Consider the following 19,078-nt stretch of genomic DNA (forward strand, 5'->3'; position numbering starts at 1 on the left):
GAAGTGGATCATGCAGATTTGTCCCTTACGAACCGTTGGGAAAGGGTTTAGCAAAAGATAGAAAAAAGATTACCTAAAAGATCTGCAGAAAAGGCAAAAGTGGAAAAATCCACAAAGTGAGCCCAAAGTCGGTGAATGCGTTTGTATTCACGACGACTCACTCCCCCGACAGAGTGGCGTCTAGGGCGCATTGAAAACTTATATCCAGGGCCAGACGGTCATATACGCGTTGTCGCCGTTCGCACACAAACTAGCACCCTCAAACGCCCACTCGTAAAATTATGTTTCCTCCCTAACTACGAAACTCTAAATAGGGCAAGGATGGAAAACCCACCAATTTACCACTGAACTACCTCTTCCAATCCTACCGCATTCCCGTCGCGACAATATCACACTTCATAGACACAAGCGAGACCCCTTCATTCAGCAGTTCTCTCGCCTAAAATATTTGTACAACTGTCATTTCAGATTGTTATGGATCGCGCTCCGCAACCGGCACCAAGACATTCTCTGCAGTCGGAAGTTGTCGCGCGCAGCCCGCCGCTGCAAATCGACTTTAGACGATGCCGCATATGCACACACAACCACGCTCTTCGCAATTGCAGCGTCTTTAAGAAAATTAAGCCGCCACAACGATGGATATTTGCGAGGGCGAATAAATTCTAGCGCTATCGCATGCCACAGATGAATGCAGCTCGTATGATCGCTGCCGAACTTGCGGATTAAGACACCACTCGCTGCTGCATCGACGGGATACAGCCCCGAGCATTCCACGTCATACTCAGGCACCCTGGCCTGGTTGCCATGTAGTACCAACTCAGGTACCCTCTGCCCCCACCGTGCGACCCTGTTCACGCCCGGCTACCTCTCGGTCTCGTCCAGCTATCGCCGCACTCCCGCCGGCGTCTACTGCCGCTCGACGCACCGTTCGGCGCACTGCTCAAGGGCTGCAAACTGCCACCTTCAGGGGAAAGGTGTCAGAACTTCTTGTAGGGGATGCGTTACGGACTCTTCAAGAGCTGCAAGAGACTCTAGCCACTGAACGCGCCTAGGGCGGGGACGACGTTTGAGCGACTGTCGTGATCGTCAAGAACCAACCCCTTTATTTGTACAAATTAGCCTTAACCCTTTCATTGGATTTGCCCAATATAATGGACACATCATCAAAAAATTGTAAAAATTACTTTGCTTCATATTTTAAGAATTTGCTTTATAGCAAGCCTTGAAATAGAATTTTGTCAACGTAGTAATCGTTGATTGAAAAAAAGTGAAATTTTGCTAGTTTTATTTGAGGTTTTCTGGCGAGTTGAGCGTTTTTTTGTGTGTGGTGCGATTTTAAACGTTTTATCCCAAAAAAAGTGGTTAAAATTCTTTACGTGTTTGTAAATTGATCTCTTTGGTAAAATATTATATAAATAACACATTTGTACCGGTATTATTCTAATACAGTGTAAGGTAAGTCAACAACGACTGCTTATGTTCTGTCCATTATAGTCCTTATAAACCATTGATTTTTTTTAATTTTTTCGTAAGTTTTGTTTGCAAATTCTATGTGTTTAATTAAATTTATTTATATACATAAATATTTTTGAAGTCATTAATGAGTTCAAGGCCTATTGAAAAAATAAAACACAATGTTTTTCTATTGTATTTTACATATATTCGTCGATATTTGGGTTTTATTCTAAAACCATCATCAGGACTAGGAAACACAAAACAGAAGAAAACAGAAAAACAGGAACAATTGGTTATCAAAACATTTCTTGCATATAGGTATATAAATTTAACACTAAACACAACTTACACATATGATGACCGACTGATCATATGTTCGAAAACAAAATAATAAGAGAGCTTAAGCAAGTAAAAAATACCGAACTTGTAAACAAAAATATGTACTAACAACAATGTAAGGAACAACTGACAATAAGAACAGAAATATTTGTATACATATGTACGTATGTATGTATATTCATTGCTTATTAGCTATTAGCGGGAACATTGTTGGGTGCTGCCGATTTCGATGAGCGTTGTTGTTGTTTGAGAACCAAATTCCTATAAACATGAGCACATAAATCTGTGTCATTTTTGAAATTCATTTTCTTGTCATTAGGGGTGTTCGTAATATGTAACATTTCCAAAATATATCTTTTATGGTAATTTTTCTCTTTGTCCAGTATAACGACATTTTCTAAATCTGGACAGTGCCTGTTAAGGCCGTCTTATTTTCAGAATTACTGTTTCTAAGTTTAATATTTGATTTATGAGCGGAAATCCTTGTCTTTAATTTTAATTTAGTTGTCCCTACATATACCTTCTCGCATACGTTGGATCCGTCGCCGTTGCATGGTATTCGGTAAAACACGTCAGATTCCCCGTATTTTAAGATTCTATCCTTCGTATTGCTATAAATCTGTCACAATTTATTATGATATGTAAAAGCTATTTGGTACTTCTCATTTTCATATAAATTAGAGCTCTTAATCCTCTCCGCTATTCCCTGCATATATGTGATTGTTTTTTATATTTTATCATTTGATGGATTTGTCTTCTCTTCATTAGGATCTCTGGCATAGAAATCCCGTACCAGTTTATTAATTAATTTATGAGGGAACTCATTCTGTTCTAAAGTTTTTTGAATAATCTTAATTTTTTTTCTGTGATATATTTTACCGCTTATTGTTAGGTTAGGTTAGGTTGGGTGGTAGCTTCCCTGATAGAGGAAGCTCACTTGGACAACATGACGGTCTGTTGTGATACCACATATAATAAACTAAACTAACGGTGACGTAGATATAACTACTTAGAGAATCGTTGGGTAGCAACGATAAAGTTCCGAATGTTCCCGATCTCAACCTTGGATAGCTCCTCGGGAGATCCAAGTGAGTCACGACCGAAATACTTTCGCCTAGTTCTGGCAAAAGCTGGGCAGTCAAGCATAAAGTGATTTGGTGATTCCACCTCATCATCCTCCATACAGCTGCAGCAGGATGGAGTTTCCAATATATTGAGACGTACCGCATGGATACCCATGGGACAGTGCCCTGTCAAAACCCCAATGACCATTGATAGGTGAGCCTTAGTGAACCCAATTATTTCAGCAGACCATCCACTTTCGGCCAGAAAGATCTTGATATCCTACAAGACGTAGTGTCCGCCCAACGTTTGCTGAGCTGACTCGAGGCCCAGCTATGGAAGAGCAATCCACAGGTGGCTAGCGGAATCCCGAAATCCCTACAGCCATCTTCATCCGGTTCAGCGATTCGGGCTAAGAGATCCGCTTGACAGTTACCCGGAATATCACTATGGCCCGGGACCCAGATAATCTTAATTGTAAAATAATTTGATGCAATCGCAAGTGAGGTCAGGCACTCCCAGACCACCCTCGATCGCACTGTAGTTGAGCTCAAGGCCTTTATAGCCGCTTGGCTATCAGAGTAGATGTTAAATTCCCTAACCGTAGTAGCGCTGGATAGCATTTCATCCACCGCATCCTTAATCGCAGCAACTTCCGCTTGGAATACACTGCAGTGATCAGCCAACTTAAACTTGCGGCTTACATTTAGCTCTTGACAAAAGACCCCCCCGCCAACCTTTCCGTCCAACTTCGACCCATCCGTGAACAAGTTAACCGGTCCCATGCCCCAGATAATTCCTCTTCTCCACTCCTCCCTCGGGGGAATGACTGGGGTGAAGGTTGTATAGGGAGCGGCCACCGGCATGCAATAGTCCGTCCTGTCCGGGATAAAGTCGAAACTAGTAAGAAGGCTAGAGTGTCCGAAATCAGAAAGCATATAACCCATATCACGAAGCCTGACCAACGACCGGGCCGCGGCTGCCTTTCCCGCAATATCTACTGGATGTATATTCAGCACGACATTCAGTGCCAAGGTAGGTGTTGTTCTCATAGCGCCACTGATACCGATAAGCGCCGTCCGTTGCAGTGACACTAGCATTTTGGAAGTGCTCGCCGTGTCCAGTGCTTTCCACCAGACCAGCACCCCATATAGCAGAATCGGTTTGACCACCATCTCATAAAGCCAGTGTACTACTCCTGGCGAGAGCCCCCATCTCTTTCCGATAGCCCCCCTGCAGCAGTACAAGGCAACCGCGGCCTTCCTGGCCCTATCTTCCACATTGGGCCTCCAGGACAGCTTCTTGTCCAGAACAATTCCCAAATATTTAACCCTGTCAGTAAGTACCAACGGTACCCCTCCAATCGAAGGAGTTCTGAAGTCGGGTATCTTATATCACCTTGTAAAAAGAACCAATTCTGTTTTTCCCGGGTTGACCGCCAATCCACATGATTCAGCCCACCTAGCCACAGTATCCAGGTATCCCTGCAGAACATCGCGCAGGGTGCCCAGAAATTTGCCCCTGACTAGGATAGCGAGGTCATCTGCATAGGCAACCACCCGACAACCATTGGCTTCCAGCTCCACAAGAAGCTCGTTGACTACCACAACCCAGAGCAGAGGAGATAGGACACCCCCTTGTGGCGTGCCCCTGCACACCTTCCTCCTTATTATGGCTCCTCCCCACTCCGCTGCGACAATTCTGCCGCATAGAAGTTTGCTAATAAATTCAACCAGAGCCGCTTCGTCTCCTAAACCCACCAGAGCTCTTTCGATTGCCCCCGGTAAGACATTGTTAAAAGCCCCCTCGATGTCTACAAAGGCACCCAGAGCATACTCTTTATGTTCTAGAGATCCCTCTATTTGCTTTACAATCGAATGGAGAGCCGCTTCCGTCGATCTGCCTTTGCAATACGCATGCTGTGAAGCCGACAGTAACCCCCCAGGTATCCTTTCTCGTAGGTACAGGTCAATCAGCCGCTCTAACGTCTTAAGAAGAAACGACGAGAGACTGATTGGCCTGAAATCCTTAGGTGACACATGAGAGCTCCTGCCGGCCTTCGGAATGAAGATGACCCTAACCGTGTGCCACGACTTAGGGATATAGTTAAGCCTGAGGCAGTTAGTGTAGATGATGGCCAACCAGCGGCAGGAAATCCCTAAAGACCTCTGAAGTTGCGCAGGAATGATGCCATCCGGACCGGGTGACTTATAGGGCTTGAACGAATTTATAGCCCAGGATATTTGACTTTCCCGTAGTGGGATGGCAGGCATTTCTGCATGGCCAGCAACCTCCGACCACGCAAGCGAAGATTCCCGCGCAACTGGGACATCGGGAAAATGATTGTCCAGTAAAAGTCTCAGGGACTCCTCGCTACTCATCGACCAGTCCCCACCATCATCTCTCAGATACCCCCGAGGGGCGGAATTCCTAGAGAGTATTTTTCTAAGCCTCGCGGATTCATTGCAGCCCTCTACGTTTTCGCAGAAGCTTCGCCATGAATCTCGCGTGGCTAACCTTATTTCATATTTATAAATCCTCAGACTCACCTTATAGAGCTCCCAGTCCGAGGGTAGTTTACTCCTCCTGGCTCTGTTAAAGAGCCGCCTACTGGACGCTCTTAGGTCGTCAAGGGAATCAGACCACCAGGGCGGCTTGCCCTTCCCCCCATAAGTTTTCAGTGGGCAGGACTGTTGAAAGGCGCTATTGCTTGCCAAGGTGAAGTTTTCCACCAGACTGTCTATTTCAGATTCGGACAGGTCCGAACCAACGATAGGCGCCTCAGGCAATAGCTCTCCCAACTTCCTACAATACAAGTCCCAGTTGGTACTTTTAGGGTTCCTAAAAGATATTTTACCCGGACGTTCTTCATTCACCGAGAACTGAATATATCGGTGATCAGAGAAAGAGTGCTCGTTGAGAACCCTCCATCCAGATATCCGATCTTCCAGTTCTCTGCTAACCAGGGTGAGGTCCAGGACCTCCTCCCTTACCGCAGTAATAAATGTCGGGTCATTCCCCCTATTACATATACAAAGTCCCTCATCTACAATAAAAGTAAATAAAGACTCACCTCTGGTGTTCGTATCCGAGCTCCCCCATATGCTATGGTGTGCATTAGCATCGGCACCTATGATTACGCCAGCACCTCTCCGCCTTGCTTCAGCGGTGATTTCGCCCAGTATCACAGGCGGTGGTCCCGTTACGTCCCCATGGGGCATATACGCTGAGACAACCCACAATTCGTTACTGCCTCGATCGAGGCAGACCGTGGTTACGTCAGCATTGCTGAAATTAGAGAGAATAAAAGCTTTAAATTCCTTTTTAATAAGCACACAGGATCTAGGCCTACCTGCCTCCCCATGCACCAAGGTGTTGAATTTTCCCGTCCTTACTCCAGAAATTTTTCCGCCGTTACTACCCAGCCACGGCTCCTGGACAAGGACTATATCCACTCCGCCTTTCTAAAGACAGAGCAACAAGGTTGCGGAAGCCGCCTTAGAATGCTGAAGATTGATTTGACGGATTTCCATCAACACCACCCTTCTTCTTCTGCACCCCATCCTTGGCGGCTTCGCCCTCGAAGACTAGGAGATCCTCCTCCATAGGAGATAACCCCCCTCGTGTCAGAGAGAGGACCGGTGGACTCTGCGTTTAGCAGAATCAGCACTTGCCGACGTGGCCCAACAGCCTCCTCTACTCTGAGGACCCTCCAGTTATGCGTCGGAAGGTTCGGGTTGCAGTAACGCATTAATTCAAGTATTTTCTCCGACTGAGATGGCCCGGCAGGCAACCACACCCGAGCCCTCGGTCGAAGGGGGGATCCCTCCGTTCCACGGCCTCGAGTCTGGCTCCCCTCCAGACCTCCCCAACCAAAGAAATTATTTTCTTAAAGATACAGGCCGACCGCTCGTCAGCACAAGTAATCAGTCTAAAACCATGATACCACCCCGAGTATTCGAAGCATGGCCGCGTACCTGGGCTCTCCATAACAGCGGTCATATAGGCCGCTGATATGGCGCTGGCGACCCACGGCCACTCCTCTCGGGAGATGGCACCATCCTCCCTACTCCTATCCAGGACCCCGAGGGTGATGGAGCCCGCTCGTTTAGCGATTTCGCTAAACGAAATTGCGTCCCCACCTCCTCGGGCCCTTTTTTTCGTTGAGGCATTTTGCTCATCCGACCTTTGCCGCTTCATAGCCCCCAAACCCTGCTGCTCACCCGCATCGTTCGACACCGGTGTGTGGTCGTCGCAAGCTACGACGCTCCTGGCCCACTCCAGCGTCCGGGAATGCTTCTCAGACATCTGAGTTGCATCCCTTCCGCCGTAGCGCTCCAAGATCTTCTCAGCTAGGCGCCGATCACCCAGAGCTTTCCTACGCGGCGTCGATCGCCTACCTTTCCCGGCAGGCTTCGACCCCAGGGCTCCCGTTGGGAAAGCTCCTCGCGACAGGGCTTCCTTACTAGTACTGGGCTGGTCCGCCGCATTCGCCGGACATCTGCCTTTCCCTGTCACAGCCCCATATGGGCCTGCATTGGGTGTCGGTTTCGACACCCCTCCACTACCCGAACTACCCGTACCTACGGGCTTTGAAACCAAACCCCTGCGCTGATCCGTCTGATCAGCCCTTTTGACCCGCCGGGAGCTTTCCCGGCTGGCGGCGACCTGCTTCGGAGCACTCTCCGCACCTGACGCGTCCCTCGCACCATGACGACCTTCGCCGTCACTCCTACCCTCCTTTTTGTTCGTCTTCGTGTCCATTCTAAGAAGTCCCCCCTCAAGGCCGCTATCCGGAGCCGATTGTGTAGTCGCCCTTCAACGTTCCCGTGGTTATCTATGCTGCGCAGGGAGGCCACGCGAGGGTTGACGCATTACCTTATGGGTAATGCGTTCAGAGCCAGACCGGGCGCAAAGCGGGAAAATCTTCAACAGCACCTACACCACCAACTTAACGGGGACGGAGCCGGAACGTACCTTGAGGCCCGCCACGGTTTTAACGGGACGTGGGCAGGTGCAGCATTAGCCTACCAGCCATTGCGATAGGGTTTCACCCCGACCTACTAAGGTGGCAGAATACTGCACCTACCAGCCCAAAGTCATCAATTCCTATCCATAGTCAAAATCAAGTCCCTAACAATCCAGTTCGTCACCGTTGAGTACCGATCTTGACCCTTAACAGGGTCCTCCCTCCCCTGAGCTCGCCACAATGACTCAGGGGTGCGGGTTTTATCGAGTTGTCCTCTCTAGATCCGCCATTATCAGTGGAAGCAGGGTCACCTCGTGCAGGACGTGACAACCAATCACGTGTGACAATTCGTCACTATGGCCGGTCTAAGACTGATACCAGTCCCTGATCCAGAGCCTGGAACCACGTATGATATCCAAGCCAAGTATCTTAACCCCATATATGAATAGGGTGCAATTGAAATTATTAAATATTATCATACGTATAAAACATGAGCTCCTTAGACAAAAGAGAAATGAAACAAATGTATTAAGAACAAAAATCGAGCACACTCTTGATCAGCAGCATGCAAATTCTTTTTTCGAAAGTGAAAATATGTTATTGAATACACTTACAAGTAATATCAAAAATACACAAATAAAAAAGTATGAAAAACTAAGCCAAATGGAAAGGGATAAATTAAATATTAGACACAAGGTACCCAATGGCTTCTATCCTTGGGTCCAAAATACGCCCTTTCAACCGATAATGAAAAATGCCTACTATTCAAATTCGTAGCAGACGGAGAGAACATTATACAGACTATATCAGACAAAGAAACAAAAAGATGGGTGGAAGCAATTTCACGACATTGATAGGCGACCACTTAAATAAAAATATATCTTCATCTCGGGACATTTTAATACGTAAAACCTTAGAGGATACAAAAAGGTTCTTTAAAAACAATAGATAATTACTTGTGCTTAGCGCCGATAAGGGCAATGTTACGGTGGCGATGGACAAGAATGAATACGATAAAAAGATACAAACATTGGTCAACGACATATCTATGTATAGGGTTTTATATCGTGACCCGACGTACAAATATCAAGAAAGAAACAATTAGATAGTACAAAGAATGTTTAACAACGGTTCCATAGATGTAAAAGAAAAGAATTTTCTTCTTTGTAAAAATGCCTATCCACCGAGAATCTATGGATTACCAAAAATACATAAAGAAGACATACCACTACGTCCTATTTGCTCATCTATTAGCTCCCCGTCTTACAATCTTTGTAAATATTTGGTCAATATACTTAAAAATTTAACAAATTTGTTGAAATGTAACGTAAAATACTCCACCGAATTCAAAAATAGAGTCAAATACACATATATATAAGTGATGATGAAAGTTTAGTGTCCTTCGATGTGGTATCATTGTTCCCAAGCATTCCTGTTGATGTGGCCAACGGAATCATATCTACAAAATGGGATCATATAAAAGAATACACGACGTTGAACAAGGGCCTTTTTCTCACTATTGTTAAATTTTGCATAAAGGAAACAGATACTTTAAATACAACGAAAAGATATATGAACAGCGTACAGGAATGCCGATGGGATCACCAGCTTCCCCAGTTATAGCGGGCATTGTCATGGAAGAACTACTTATTAAATTCGAGAGGGACGCTACAAGTAAACCACGACCTTTAACCAAATACGTAGATGACTTGTTTACGATCGTAAAACAAAGGATATCGATAAAATGCTCAGTGAGCTCAATAACTACAACAAATACATTATGTTCACAACTGAGGTGGAAAAAGAAGGACAACTACCGTACTTGGATACGTTAGTAAATAGACAAAACAATAAAATATCCATAGATTGGTACCGAAAGCCCACATCTTCCGATAAACTGGTGAACTTCAACTCGAAACATCAAAGAAAAACAATAATAAACACGGCTAAAAACTTTATAGATAGAGTCCTAACAATAAGCGATAAAATATATCACAGAAAAAACATTAAGATTTTTCAAAAAACTTTAGAACAGAATGAGTTCCCTCATACATTAATTAATAAACTGGTCCGGGATTTCTATGTCAGAGATCCTAATGAAGAGAAGACAAAACCATCAAATGATAAAATATACAAAACAATCACATATGTACAGGGAATAGCGGAGAGGATTAAGAGCTCGAATTTATATGACAATGAGAAGTACCAAATAGCTTTTACATATCATAATACATTGAGACAGATTTATAGCAATACGAAGGATAGAATCTTAAAGTACGAGTAATCTGACGTGGTTTACCGAATACCATGCAACGGCGACGGATCCAACTTATGCGAGAAGGTATATGTAGGGACAACTAAATTAAAATTGAAGACAAGGATTTCCGCTCATAAATCAAATATTAAACTTAGAAACAGTAATTCTGAAAATAAGACGGCCTTAGCAGCCCATTGTAAGGATACAGGGCACTGTGCAGATTTTGAAAATGTCGTTATACTGGACAAAGAGAAAAATTACCATAAAAGATATTTTTTGGAAATGTTACATATTACGAACACCCCTAATAACAAGAAAATGTATTTCAAAAATGATACAGATTTATGTGCTCATGTTTATAGGAATTTGGTTATCAAACAACAACAACGCTCATCGAAATCGGCAACACCCAACAATGTTCCCGCTAATAGCTAATAAGCAATGAATATACATACATACGTACATATGTATACAAATATTTCTGTTCTTATTGTCAGTTGTTCCTTACATTGATGTTAGTAGATATTTTTGTTTACAATTGCGGTATTTTAAATTGTTTACTTTTACTTGTTTAAGCTCTCTTATTATTTTGTTTTCGAACATATGATCGGTCGATGAAACATAGGCATATGTGTAAGTTGTGTTTAGTGTTAAATTTATATACCTATATGCAAGAAATATTTTGATAACCAATTGTATCTGTTTTTTTCTGTTTTCTTATGTTTTGTGTTTCCTAGTCCTGATGATGGTTTTAGAATAAAACCGAAATATCGACGAATATATGTAAAACACAATAGAAAAAAATTGTGTTTTATTTTTTCAATTGGCCTTGAGCTCATTAAAGACTTCAAAAATATGTACGTATAAGGCTAATAAAATTTATATATATATTTATAAAGTAATATGTGTAAGGTGTGTGTGCAGCTGTCTTCAATTCAGTTATAGTTGGTCGATTTTTACGGTATATGTACATATATAGATACTATTTATTTTGTACCAACCGATTGTTTACTTTTTTCAAAGTTTAATTTTGAAATACACTAAGGCTTGTTTTGATTTTTAGACATGGAATATAAAGAAGAAAGAAAGAGGAGAAGGGAATGCCACCACCGCGCTAAATTCCATTAGCACCCAGATAAATTGCGGTTTAAATCAAAAGCCCTACCATAGAACAGTACTCGTTGCGCTAGACCCATCAAAAGCTTTTGATACGGTCAACCATGGCACGTTACTGCAAGACTTGGAAGGGTCTACCCTTCCCCCATGTCTTAAAAGGTAGACAGCAAATTATCTGGGTGGTCGGCAGGCATCGGTGCAATTCAGTAACGAAACATCAAAGCCAAGAAGAATTAAACCAGGGGTGCCACAGGGTGGTGTCCTATCCCCACTTTTGTTTAATTTCTACATATCAAAACTACCTTCGCCACCGGAAGGAGTTACTATCGTTTCTTACGCAGATGACTGCACAATAATGGCCACAGGCACGAGCCCACAGATCGATGAGCCTTGCAATAGAATAATTCGCTACCTCCCTGATCTCTCCAGTTTTTTCGCCTCGCGAAACCTGGCATTATTACCAACTAAATCATCCGCGACCTTATTTACAACTTGGACGTCCCAAATGTCGACCATTTTGAACATCGACGTCGATGGCACTACGCTACCGACTGTCCTACACCCCAAAATCTTGGGTGTGACGTTCGATCAGGATCTACATTTTGGTGAGCATGCAGCCGCAATTGTACCGAAAATCCAGAGCCGTAATAAAATCCTCAAATCTCTTGCTGGCAGTACTTGGGGAAAAGATAAAGAAACGCTCATTACTACTTAGATTTAGATTTATTTATTAAGTCTATGGTTTAGTAACCTTACAGACTAAGACGTACATAGGTTATTAATTATATTGAAAATAGTACATACAAAGTTTTTCTTTAAATTCATTGCGATTTACAAATATATCTAAATTTATTTCTCTACATAACAAATTAAATTCAGATAGCAGTCTGATAATTCATCACGAATAAAAACTAAGCCAGATATCAATCGCCTACTGGCAAAAGTATGCAGACTGATCAGTCTGCACCGCGGAACATAACATGGAATAGGCATATTAAACCTAATACTGGATAATGCAAATTTTAGAAACTTTTTTTCTATACGTTCAAGTCTATTGGAATGCACATCATAAAACGGATTCCAGATTATAGAAGCATATTCCAATTTGGACCTTACAAATGTACTAAACAGCAATTTTTTAGTATAAGGATCCTTAAATTCAGAACTATTCCGTCTAATGAACGCTAGAGAGGAATATGCTTTTGGTATAATGTAATTCAAGTGATCAATAAACGTGAAATTCGAGTCAAAAACAACCCCAAGGTCTTTGATTTTGTAACTAGAACTGAGGGCAGAGCCAGAAATAGAGTACGAAGATATGAGGGGCAATCTAATATTGTTGAAGGTGACCGAGCAGCATTTTTCGATATTGATCATTAGCATATTTCCATCACACCATTCCTGGAATTTGTTAACCTCATTTTGCATAATTTGAATATCAGAGAAGCTTGTTATTTTTTTTTAAATTTTTAAATCATCGGCATAAAGTAGATGTTCACACAAGGAAAAACACTCTGAGCAATCGTTGATGAAAATAACAAAAAATAGAGGACCAAGAATACTACCTTGAGGAACCCCAGAGGTAGCTCTATATGAAAATGATTTTACGCCATCAACAACAACATAGTTAATTCTATCTATTAGATATGATTTTACCCATGACAAGAAAGTAGAATGAAAGCCAAAATTTTCAAGTTTTTTAATTAATAAGTCGTGAGACACTCTATCAAAAGCTTTTGACAAATCAGTATAGATTGTATCTACCTGAAAGCCCTCAACAAAGGCTGAAAAACAAAAATTAGAGAAAACAGTCAGATTAGTGACCGTAGATCTGCCCGGTATGAAACCATGTTGAGTATACGAAATATAGGGCTTGATAGCAAATGACAATTTAGAGCTAATGATTATTTCAAATAATTTAGCAATACGAAATATAGGGCTTGATGGCAAATGACAATTTAGAGCTAATGATTATTTCAAATAATTTAGCAATATTGGTAATTTTAGAGATGGGACGATAGTTCGAAACCAGATTCTTACTCTCACTCTTAAAAACTGGAGTAACAGAAGTCACTTCCATTCATCTAAAAAATGACCTGACCTAAGAGACAAATTAAACAACAAAAGTAGCGGATACACTATAGATGACGTGCATTGTTTGAGAAAAAAGCAGAGATATTATGAGCATCTAATTGCTTGGAGCATTTTAGGTCTTTTATAGCTGCGAAAATATCATCCTCAGTTAAAACTAGGGAGCCAAAATCAAGCGAAGAAGCTAATTGCCCAGCACTAGAAGTATCAATCTGAACACAATTATCAACAAAATTAGACTTAAAAAATTCAGCAAACAGATTTGCCCTTTCATTAGCGGTGCTTGCACTCATGCCATTGTGAGACACTATGGACGGAATAACTGACGAAGAACATTTTGACTTTACAAAACTCCAAAAAGCCTTGGGATTAGATTTAATATTCATTTCAAACCCGAGTAAATAATTTTTATAAAGAAATTTATTTAGACAGTTAAACTCAGTCAAGTATTTCTCATACATTACTCTGTGCTGCAAATTACCAGAACATTTATAAAGCTTATGAAATTTATTGCGAAGATTCTTTAATTTTTTTAAGCTCCGATTATGCCAGGGTAGTTTATGGACCCTTGGCGGTAAACGTGAAATATTTCCGAAAGATATACTACTTATTTTACTCTTAAAAATGTCACTTAATATTAGATCATTAACAAGATCAAAATTACACAGCGAGTAATCGAATTTAAGCACCGAGTCAGTGCAAAGATTTGGATATTTATAAAACTCAAGTTCCAAGATAAGTAGAATGTGGTGCTTATCAGTCACCGATAAAGGAACCTCAGACTTATACAATTGAAATTTTAAATCAGGACTAATGAAAATAAGATCCAAAATCCTGCTCAACTCATTTAGAAAACCATTAATTGCATTAATTGAATACCAAATAACCCATCAATTACGCATATTTCACTACACCTATTCACATTACTTGGAATAAGCATATCTTCATCAGCAATAGTACACCACGCAATTTTATTTAAATTAAAATCACCCAATACACAGAGTTGCGCATTATCATTGGGGAGATTTAAATTTAAAATATTATCAATATGATCAAAATACAAATTATCAGAGCTATTAGGAGGAATATAAGAAACACAAATGAAAAGCAAATCATCACCATTCGAAATTGACACACACAGTTGTTCAATACAGGAATCAATATTACTTAAAGTTACTTCAGCAACACATATAATGGACTTTACTGCTATCAAAACACCTCCCCCACGTATAGTATTCGTTGCCACACCATCTCTGTCTCTTCGAAAAACAGAATAAAAGCTCCTATTAAAGAACTCCTCACTGCAGAAATCAGCATTAAGCCATGTCTCTACCAACACGATGACGTCATAATCACATTGAGATGTAGCAGCATAAATAGAATTGGCTTTTGTTCTCATACATTACAAAACAATTGGCCAGCCGATTGCATGCTACGTGCCCCTATATGGTCGCCAAGCCTTTAAACTACTCACTGGAAGAAGCTACAGGCCTGCTAATATACTGCTCTCAGAATCGCCACGGGCTGTCTCCTTATGTCCCCAGAGCACCATCTACAAAATGAGGCACGAATACTCCCCATCAGGGAGAGAAATGAGATGCTAACCAAACAGTTCCTGTTGAATACCCAGAAACCTGGGCATCCCAACAGGTATTTGATTGATGAGCCAACACCGCCTAGGGTCTTAAGGAGTAATCTCCGTAAGCAATATGAGGAAATACGGAACCTGAGAACTCAGCCGTATGAAGCCAAAAAAACACAAGCAGGTCCTCTGTGAACTCCACAAAAAGGCGTCGGACCTTTATGCCGGGAATTGCCCGGTGAATCGAGTACTCAAAAAACAGTACCCAAAACTTGCGGAAGAGGACCGCACACTCCCTAGGGAAACACGAGTCACTCTAGCTCAACTTCGATCTACTGTAACAGGTTAAACTCTTACCTATCCAGAATCAACCCCGATATACAAAATGTATGCCCGCTTGCAATATGTCCCCACATGACAGCAACCATCTATTTAATTGTAATGTGGACCAACGCCTCTAACACCCCTCTCATTATGGTCCACCCCTGTTGAAGCAGCAAGTTTCCTTGAACTCTCGTTAGAGGATATTGATGACAATTTGTGATCGGTCGCACCTATTGGATGGGGCGAAGCACTGCTACAACAACAACAACAGAAGAAGGGAGTACAAAAGTCCACTATCTGAAAAAGAACTGCTAGAAGCAATCGAGAATGGATCTGATCTAGATCTAAGTGATGATGAAGCAGATACTCCCATGCTGCCAAGTTCAATTGCATTTAGAAAACCACCTGAATCGGAGTCTGAAGGAGATTCAAGCGAAGATGAAGACTATTATACGAAGGAAACCATGATTACAGTGCAGCACGATCCGAAAGTATTGCGTAATAGAACAGTAGTGCCATCAGATATGCATAGTGACGCAAACTTTTCGAAACGTTCTCTTCATGCTGCTGCTGTAGACGCCCCAATACCCCAAGCAACCGATGAAGATGAAGGTGCAACTATCGAAATTCCATGTTTGTCCAAAGGAAAGAATGGATTTGCTAACATTTAAAATTAGTTTATGCAAAACACTTTTATTCATCAATAACGGATTTAAACGCGTTGGTTGTCCTACGGCTAGGGAGCCAGAATGCGCCACATCCTCGCCGCCAGAAAAACGACGACGTTTCGGTCAAAGTTGAGATGTAAGACAGTATCAAGTGGGCCATGTTCCAAAATTCTATGACATAAAAAATACTCAATGTTACTCTGACGACAAATGTAACGCAAAAACCTACATAAGATGCGAAAAATGTCAAGTATTTTTATGCGTAAAAAGGGGAGCAAATTGTTTCATAAATTATCACAAGCCTTGAGCTTACATTTATCTGGATTTATTCTATCTATTACTTATTATCATAATTATTTTTTACGATTGAAGAGGTTGCTTTGTTTACAACTAATATTTCTGTATTATTACTACCATTATAATTATTTGTTTTCAATAAAATCCATAAGGGCATTTACGCAGCAATAAATAACCTTATTTTATATTATATCATTCCTCCATACACTAATATTGGGCCAAAATGGGTTTGCATTAGCATTTTATATAACATGGGATGTATATTGCTCTACAACCCTTGACTTGCTGTGTCCATTATAATGGACCACCCACAAAAAAGTAACCGGAGCAGGTATATCTTCTTAGGGCCTAAGTGGTGGGAATATTACCTAAAAAAATTATTTCACTGCTAGTTTGGTTTAGCCATTGAAAGGGTTAAGAATATTGAACTTATAAAAAGATTGAATTAGTTTACGCTCCAATATGTATTATTACATATTTTCTATTGAATTTAAATTTATTTGAATTATTTACTAATTATTCGGATAATACCCATTTAAACTCACAATAGGCACTCATAAAAATTACCTACAAGAATACTGACTATCATATGACTATCATCTGATTGTCAGCAATGTCAACCTAACCATCAGCGCCTCATACAAACTTTCTATCACAAACTTAAGGGGACTTGCGCAAATGTGATGTAAACAACTGTGAGTTTTTTGTCTCCTTCTGATACACCAATATGGCCTACTGATTAAGTATATAGCCGTACTTCTCACTCTCATTCATTTTCCTGGATCAGTGCTGACACTCTAACTATCAAAAAGTGTCATAAATGATAGTTTACTGTAGATATCAGGTTTGACTGTTATACTATCATAAATGACCATTATTATATTCCGCCAAAAATTAAACAATGCTTCTTGCTTTTTATTTACTTTATTTCATTACGTTTTTAATTTTGTACGTGATAAAAGCATACGTGTTTCTTTTTTGTTTAAAATAAATAGTTTTATAAGAATTCGAGTTCAGAAAGTTCAATTTAAATTCAGAAAATAACAAAACAACAGAAGAGCGCTTTCCTCATGCGGAAACACATTTAAAAATGAATCACCACTAATCACTATTATTTTTCGCGTATCAATTTTTTGAGTGCGCCCCACACATTCCGACAGCTTTTGGTATTTTTTAATATTATTTTCAATTTTTTTTCTTTTAGCATGGTGCTTTGAAATGCTCTCTTTTTCATTTTTTAAAATTATTTTTTATATGGTTTTCGTCGGTTGAAAATGGCGGAATTTAAAAAATAACAAAACAACCGTGATAATCATTTGATTGTCATATGACAGTCAGTAGTGACAACATGATTAAATCGGATAAACTGTTCTCGCATACATAAAATTCCGTTGAGAATTATGTATCTGTCTCACATGCATAATGGTATCTGCTGTATGTTCTTTTGTTCTGTACCAGGTGTCCGAAGCTTTCCCAGTTTGAGTCCTTTTTCATGATTATAGGCTGTCGTTGGGTACATGCGGACATGCGTGAGCGAACAAAGGAACATACATAAATTTGAGTATCAATGTTTACGTCATCGCAGGATCAGCATTGTCAATTACAAGTGTGAGTGTATTAGTAAAACTATCAGCGTTTCTTGTAGGGTTGTAGTGTAACAGTTGCGTATACTTCACCTCTCTGGCAACCCCAACAATGGGTTGACAGATGTGAGTATGTATACATGTGTCATAATGTAATGATAGAAGGTGGAGGAATATTTGACAACTGTCATATCGAACGCCTTTAGCTCCGTTGAGCTCCAGGTTGTATTTTGGAAGTACACGAGAAAGGGGGAATAAAAGATGGCCCCTTTTTGAAATAGTACTTAAATTGATACTTTTTAAATAAGCATAAAATACAGGAAGGAGTGTACGTAGCTTGATTACTAAGCAATTTTATCATAAAAATTATGAAATGGAGATCGCTTTATTAAATTTTGAGACATTTTTAACTTATAAACTTCTTGTGAACGCATCAATTTTGCTGGTAATACTTTAGGACAGAGGCAATACTTTAGATGCGAGCAAAAATGTCGGCAGAGGTGTCGAAAGACACGTTTTTAGCTCGATATTAATAACCTGAAAATATATATTTTACTGATGCCGAAAGATATTTGCAAAATTAGCATTGAAAATTTTATGCACAAAGGTGTTATACCCCGGTCTTGGAGTGGCCAGGGGTTGTTGTCCGGATTACTAATACCGAGGTAAAAACGTGTCTTTTGAACTCTCTCTCGACATTTTTGGGCGTGTAACAACAGTCTAATCCTGTCCTGGAGTATTAAAGAAAGCAGTTTTTTAATATATTACATCAGGGGAAAATGTTATTGAACACACAGAAGGAGGACGGACAAGGCAGCAGGTAGATACATTTAAAAAAAAAATAAATGTAAGGCGCGATAACCTCCGAAGAGATCTAAGGCCGAGCTTCTCTTCCAATTTGCGTCGTGCTCCTCTTGATTTTCCCTACAAATTGGCCGGACGGGACCTACATGTTTTATGCCGACTCCGAACGGCATCTGCAAAGCAGATGAGTTTTCACTGAGAGCTTTTCATGGCAGAAATACACCCGGAGTGCTTGCCAAACACTGCCGAGGGGCGACCCCGCTTAGAAAAATTTTCTTCTAATTGAAAAATCTTATTTCTAAAATTTTGATGTTGCTTTGCCTGGGAGTTGAACCCAGGGCGTACGGTGTGATAGGCGGAGCACGCTACCATCACACCACGGTGGCCGATACATTTGGTGGAATATTAATTGAGGTTTGGCTTTAGTCTTGATCCCTATCATTGAATTCGCCGCTGCGTCCAACTATAGATAGGGGGTCCGAAACCGAAGAGAGTGTGTATAAATCTAGCCAAGCCTTCGCTGACAGTAAA

Source organism: Eurosta solidaginis, chromosome 1 (assembly GCF_040869045.1).
Source record: "Eurosta solidaginis isolate ZX-2024a chromosome 1, ASM4086904v1, whole genome shotgun sequence".
Lineage (NCBI taxonomy): Eukaryota > Metazoa > Arthropoda > Insecta > Diptera > Tephritidae > Eurosta > Eurosta solidaginis.